Source organism: Penaeus japonicus, unplaced genomic scaffold, assembly GCF_977035675.1.
Source record: "Penaeus japonicus unplaced genomic scaffold, GWHDUDI00000001_assembly GWHDUDI00000031, whole genome shotgun sequence".
Lineage (NCBI taxonomy): Eukaryota > Metazoa > Arthropoda > Malacostraca > Decapoda > Penaeidae > Penaeus > Penaeus japonicus.
The window spans coordinates 18,766,810-18,774,309 of NW_028234433.1; positions in this window are offsets into that span (position 1 = coordinate 18,766,810).

A 7,500-nucleotide genomic window follows, 5' to 3' on the forward strand; every position below is an offset into this window, starting at 1 on the left:
ATATATATATATATATATATATTATATATATATTATAATAATATATATATATATATATACACACACAAATATATACAGACATATATAAATACACATTATGGATTTTTGTCACACGCCGTAGGCCATTCTCTCCCCCCACCCTCCTCCCTCCCCCACTTCCACGCGACACAGACCATCTGCGTCGCTCCTTGTGCGGCAGCGGCGTCTCACCCCTCCTCTCTCCTCCCTCCTCTTTCTCTTCCCTCCTTCACTCCCTCCCTCTACTTCTTCTTCCTTCTCCTGTCTCCTTTTCCCCTCTTCTCTTCCTCCCCCTATCCAACGCCCACACACCCTCACTTCCCTCCACACACCTACATCCCTCCTCCTCCTCCTCCTCTTCTTCCTCCTCCTGCTCCTCTTCTTCTTTCACCTCATCTTCTTTTTCCTCCCCCCTCTTCCTCTTCCTTTTCCTTTACAACCCTCCCCCCACACCAAACCCACTCCCATTCCCCCCTCCCCCCATCCGACTAAACCCACTCCCCTCCTCCCTCACCCCTCCCACCCCTCTCCCCCCCTCTCCCACCCTCCCCATCCCCCCACGTGCCGCAAGAACAGCAGCCGGCCATCCCGCGGGTCATAATGATCAAGAATTCATGATGATGCAGTGTCAACAAGGTCTTAAGTGCCCCCTCGCCGAGCCACACACACACACACACACATCCCTTCCCCTCCTCCTCCTCCTCCTCTTCCTCCTCCCTCCTCCTCCTCCTCCTCCCTCCTCCTCCTCCTCCCTCCTCCTCCTCTTCCTCCTCCTCCTCCTCCTCCTCCTCCTCCTTCTCCCCCCGTCCCTTCTCTCCCCTTCTCCCCCTTTCCCTCCTAACCCCCTTTCTTCTTCTTCTTCCTTCTCCCTCTTCCCCCTCCCCCTCCCCTACTCGCGGGGAAAATAACACCTGGCATGGAGAGAGGGTGTGGGTGGCTGGGAGGGGGGGAGGGAGGGGGAGGGATGGAAGGGAAGAGGGATGAGAGAGGGAGGAGGGGGAGTGGGTGGAGTAGGAGGGGGTGGATTGTTGAGGGGGGTTTGTAGGAGGGGGGGGGGTCCGGGAGGGTTAGGATAGAGGGAAATGGAAGAGAGAGGGTGGAGGAAAAGGTGGAGAAAGGGGGAGACGATGAAAGGTGGAGAAGATGAAGGAGAAAGAGAGGGAAATAGGGAAAGGAAGAGAGACAAACAAGAGAGAGAGAGAAAGAGAGATATAGAAAGAAATTAAGAGAAAGTGGGAGAGCGAGAGAAAGAGAGAGAGAAAGTAAGAGAGAAAGAGAAAGAAATAAAGAGGGAGAGAGAGAGAAAGAGAGAGAGAGAGGATCCCACCTTCACTCAAGAAAATGCACTAAGTAACTTCTACTTCTTGAGAGATGAAGAAAGATGAAGACATTGCGCGGGAACCTTCCACCTGACTGTAGGGGGGGGGGGGGCTGGAGGAAGAGAATATATATATATATATATTATATATATATATATATTTATATATATATATATATATATATATATATGTATATATATATATGTGTTTGTAGATATATCTATATATATCTATATATGTATATATATGTATATATATATATATATATATATACATATATATGAATGTGTATGTGTATATATATATATATATATATATATAATATATATATAATATATATATATATATTGTACATATATGTACACACACACACACACACACATACACACACACACACATATATATATATATATATATACATATATATATATATATATATATATATATATATATATATATATATATATATATACATATATATGTATATATGTATGCACACACACACACACACACACATATGCGTGTGTGTGTGTGTGTATGTGTGTGTGTGTATGCACCTCAAAGAGAGGCCTACAGAGCCTATTTCATTCCTCAAACAATAATCAGGCAGCGCGCCGATTGAGGTGGGCGCCCCATCACTAATCAATAAAGCATCAGACTGTTTCTAGAAGTTTCCGAAAAGTACCTCCACCTTCAACTTTCGTACTAGCCTCCGTGTTGGCAAGGCTTTGCAACAACAGCCACTCGCTCTTGTTGCCTTTATCTGTTTGCTTGATGCCTTGCTGTCTGACTTTTTGTTTGGTTCGTTGTGTTGTTTTCATTTTGTTAATTAGATTTTGTTTTTCTTTCTGTTGGTTTTTCTTTCTGTCTCTCTTTTATTCTATCTTTCTCTCTCTCTTTCTTTCTTTCTTTCTCTCTCTCTTTCTGTCTTCCTCTCTCTCTCTCGCTCGCTTTCTTTCTCTCTTTCTCTCTCTCTCTCGCTCGCTTTCTTTCTCTCTTTCTCTCTCTCTCTCTCTCTCTTTCTCTCTCTCTCTCTCTCTCCCGCTCTCTCTTGCTCGCTTTCTTTCTTTCTCTCTTTCTCTCTCTCTCTCTCTCTTTCTCTCTCTCTCTCTCTCTTCCGCTCTCTCTTGCTCGCTTTCTTTCTTTCTCTCTCTCTCTCTCGCTTTCTCTCGCTCTCTCTTTCTCTTTCTCTCTCTCTCTCTCTCTCTCTCTCTCTCTCTCTCTTAGGCATAGTTCCTATGCCTATTCATGTGTATACAATGTATATAGTATGAATAAACATATCAAAATCAAATCAAATCTCTCTCTCTCTCTCTCTCTCTCTCTCTCTCTCTCTCTCTCTTACTCTCTCTCGCTCGCTCTCACACGCATATCCTTCTTCTTCTCTCCCTCTTTCTCGCCCCTTCCCCTTCCACTTCCTATCTTCTCGAATCTCCCTCCCCTCCCTTCCCCACTCCTTTCCCCACCCCTCCCTCCCCCACTCCTTTCCCCACCCCTCCCCACCCTTTCAATTCCTCCCCCCTCCCACTTCCTCCCCTCCCCCATAGAAGAATCACCCCCTGTGGAGTCCTCTATGCATTAGTTCAACCTCAGTACCTCTGAGGAGATGCAGCTATGTCTTGAGACTAATTCTTGAGTATATATCCCAGCTTATATAAAGGAGGGGGGGGGGGTGAGGGGATTACGAAGGGGTGGGGAAAGGGGGTTAGTGCGTGTTCGTGGGGGTTAGTGGTTTGATTAGTGGGGTTTGGGGGTTAGGAGGGGTGGGTATGGGTTCTGTGGGGGTTGGAAGGGGAGGGTTGAGGGTGGTGGAAGGAGGGAGGAAGGTTGCGAGGGAGGGGTTGGGGTTGAAGGGGTTGAAGGAGTTGGTAGGGGGATGGGTAGCAATTGGGGTGGGGGGCAGGGAGGGGAGGGAGGGAAGGAGGTGTCTTCCATGTAGGTGCTATTTTCAATACATATCTATCAATTCCTCTCTCCTTTCTTATCACCTTTCCCTTCCTTCCTCCCTCCTTCCCTCACAATCTTAACCTTTCGTATCCTTCTTACCATATTCTAATCTTCGCCAAATCTATTCCATTCTATTTTCTCCTCTCTTCTTTCTTCTCGCTCCTTCGCCTCCTCAATTTCCTTCTCCTCCTCCTTCTCATCTCCATAATTCATTTTTACGTCACGTTCCATCTCCCTTTTCTCTGTCTCTTGGTACCGCTTCTCGCTCTCCTTCTCCTTCTCATTAATTCATTTTATTTCATATTCTCTTGCATTTCCTCTTTACTCTTCCTCTCGCATTTGTCTTTCCTTTCTACTCCTTTTCCTCCTTCTTCTTTCTTATCATCGTCCTCGTTATCGCCTTGTCTCCTCATTCCCTTTCTCTTCTTTCTTCTCCTTTTCTACCTTCTCTTCTTAATGTCCCAACTCGTTCACTTCTTATCCACCTCCTACTCATCTTCCTGTTTCCATTATTCCACTTCCCATCCACTTTCCTCCACTTTTTCTTCCTCCATTTTTCCCTTTCTGCTGCCGTTCCTCCTCCTTCACATCTTACCTCACCTCTTCTTGTACTTCCTCCTTCTCCTCGTCTTTCTCCTTTTCTTACTTACCTACGTATTTTGCATCCTCCCCCCCCCACCCTCTTCCATCCCCTCCTCCTTCTTAGAATCCATTCTCTCCTTCTATTTATCCCTCCTCTCTCCTTTTCCTCTTCCTTTGCTTCTCCTCCCCTTTCATTACCACCTCTTCCTCCTCCTCTTCTTGCCCCTCTCCTTTCACTGCCTCTTCCTCCTCCTCTCCTCTCTCCAACTCTTCTTACACCTCCTCCTTCTCTCAATTCTTCCTCCTCCTCCTTTACTTCTTCTACCATTTCCTCTTTCTCTCACTCCCTCCTCCACCTCTTCTTCCAACATCTCCTTCTCTCAATCCTACCTCCTCTTCCTCCCCTTTCACCACCTCTTCCTCCTCTCCCCTTTCCACTCCATCTACCACCTCTCCCTCTCCCTCCTTCTCTCACTCCCTCCTCCTCCTCCTCCTCCAAATACCCATCCTCCAACGCGAAAGCTCCGCAATATATTATGTGTTCCTCAGAATATCGAAAACCGTCGGCGTAATTGAAGAATTTGTCAGTCCCCGCAGTTTCCAATGTTTTGTCTGAGCTGTTTACATCTTAAACATATCGGTTTGTTTGGGATTCGGCGTGTCGAGACGGGCCACCAGGAGGCCACCGACAACCTTTTTTTTTTGGCGGGAAGTCGCCATTTTTTCGCGCCTTTTATTTTTCTTCCTTACTTTTTGCTCTTCTTATGTTTTGGTGTTTATCTCTTCTTCCTTTGCTTTACTCTTCCTTTTTCTTTTTCTACTTTTTTTCTTGTTTTCTTATTCTTCTCTTGTGTCTTTATCTTCGTTGTCTCTATATTTTTTTGGTTTAACCTTCTCTTCTTATTTTCTTCTTCCTGTTCTTCCTACTTCTATTTTTCATCTTTTCTTCTCCTCCCTTTCTTTCCTCTCCGCTCTCTCTCTTCTCTCTCTCTCTCTCTCTCTCTCTCTCTCTCTCTCTCTCTCTCTCTCTCTCTCTCTCTCTCTCTCTCCCTCCCTCTCTCGCAGCGTATGTGAAGTAGCAGTGTTGTTATCCTGGGTGGTCCTCCTTCAGATCCCCGCTACGCAGAAGATCATCCCGCAATCTTTTTGAGGATTAAGGCTAAGAAAGCTTGTAAATAAATCCATGACGAGATGAACAGCTGGAGACGGAGAAAGCAGAGGAGGAGGAAGAGGAGGAGGAGAAGGAAGAAGATAAGGAAGATGAGGGATATAAGAAGTAAGTGGAGATGGATGCGGAGGCAAACAGGTTGTTGGATATTGTAAGTACAGACATATTGAGATTCTGAAGAAAAGATGAAAGAGAGAGACAGAGAGAAAGAGATATAAGAAGGTAGATGGAGATTCAACAGACAGAGAATAGAAAAAGAGAGGAAGAGATCGAAAATAAAATTACCTTCAGAATCGCGACGAAAATTACCAATCATAGCCACCACCTAATCAGCCTCAGATTCAGCCACTACATCATAATCACCATACTATAGGGAAAGAAAATCGAACACTCTCAACACCTCTCTCAGATCCGGTCATACGAATCACACACCATAACAGCATCTATACACCGCACAATTACAGGCCGTGTCCGATACGCTGTTCTGATCCGCTGGCGAAATCTGACGGGTAACAGGATTATCAGACACCCTATGCCCCTTCCCCCCTCCTCCCCTCCTCCCTTTATCCCTCCTCCTCCCACCCCCTCTCCCTCCCCCCTCCCCTCTTTCCCTTTCTCTACGCTTCCCTTCGTTCCCTACCTCCCACCCTCCCCTCCCTCCTTGCCTCTAAATCTATACCCATCTTTCTACCCCCTTTCCCATCCCTCCCTCCCCCCTTCCTCCCTACGCCCAAATCCATACCCTTCAATACGATCGTACCATTTCCCCTTTTTCCCTCTCCCTCCCCCACCCCTCCTGCCTTCTCCCCTCACTCCATCCCTCTAAAACCCATACCTCTCTCTCTCTCTCTCTCCACCCACTTCATACCCCTTTCAGCCTCCCTCACCCCCTTCCCTCATCCTATCTTTGACACTTATATCACTTATAAATTCACAATTATTCCCCGCTACTCTTTACTTTCAAAGTAACATTCAAAGAGAGATGTACTACGGTTAAGGGTGTATAATTTCTTTACTGATTGGGTGTTACCTTTTTTTTATAATTATTTTGGTACATTTACAATAATATTCATAGTATTTCAGTGGTTTTCATTCATCACTATACTGCAGATTATTACTGTAACAACAATATCTGAACTGTTGTAATTAAAGTCATAATATTTAGTGATATTATATTCAGTGTATATTGTTATATATCGAGACATTACAATCAGTGGATAGTGTTATAGAAAAAGATATCACATTCGGTTCAATAAAACTATAATTAGAAATGTTACTAATTATTATATATACATACTCCAAAGAAAGGTACAATTAGCACACCTATCAAGATGTATTTTAATATCCTTTATCTCCTTATCATTTTTTGATCTCTCAACGTCCCTTCCTTTCCCCTCCCCTCCTCTTATCTCACCTCCTCTACCCTCCCTCCCCTCTCCTCACTTCCTTCCCCCTCGCCTCCCTCCTCATCCTGGCATCCCCTTCCCTTCTCTCCCTCTTCCATTCCCTTCCCTCCCCTCCCCCTCCCTTCCTCCTTTGTGAGGTTTCTTCCCCCTTCTCTCCTCCTCCTCCTCCTTCTCTTCCTCTTCTTACGCTCGCCTTCGCCCCGCCCTCTTCTTCATCTCCTCCGTCACCTCATTCGTTCATGTCTTTTACCCTCGTTTCCGTAATGTTCTAGTCTTTTCTGTGTTGTTCTTCTCTTGCTTTCTCTCTTTCTATGTCTTTTTTTTCTCTCTCTCTTTTTTATTTTTGTTCCTTCGTCCTTCTCCTCCTCCTCCTCCTCTTCTCATTTTTCTTCCTCCTCCTCCTCTTTTTTCTTCCTTCCCCTCCTCCTCTTCTTCTTCTTCCTCCTCCTTTTCCGTCTTCCTCCTCCTCCTCTTTTTCTTCCTTCTTCCTCTCTCCCTCATTTTCCTCCTCCTGCTCCTCTCTCTCCGCCTCTCCAAGACCCCCCCCCCTAATCTGTCTTCCTCAATCCTCTTCCTCTAACATCTTTCTCCTCCTCCTCCTCCTCCTCATCCCAATCCTTAACCCCCCACTAAACCCCCCTCCCCCCTCCCCCCCCACTCTACTCGTCTTCCCCTCTTCCCGTTCCTCCCCGGCTACCACCCACTCCCCCTCCCCCCTCCCCCCTCCCCCCGCACCCTACACTTCCCCTCTTCCATACAGCAGAATGTAATTAGCCATTGATCTGATGTGCATATTAATGGAGCGGACAAACGGCCCATAATGGAATTAATACGCCCCCCCCCTCCCTCCTCCTCTATCTCCCTCCCCCTCCCCCACCTCCCTTTAGCTGGCGCAAGACGGGATTAGACAGATGAGAGAGATGGAGGACTAGGGGGGAGGGAGGGAGGGTGGAGGAGGAGGAGGAGAGAAGGGAGGGAAGAAAGGAAGTGAAGAGGAGGGGTGAGGAAAGGAAGGGTGGGGGGTGAAAGGAAAGAAGGGAGGGAAGGGGGGGGGTGAAAG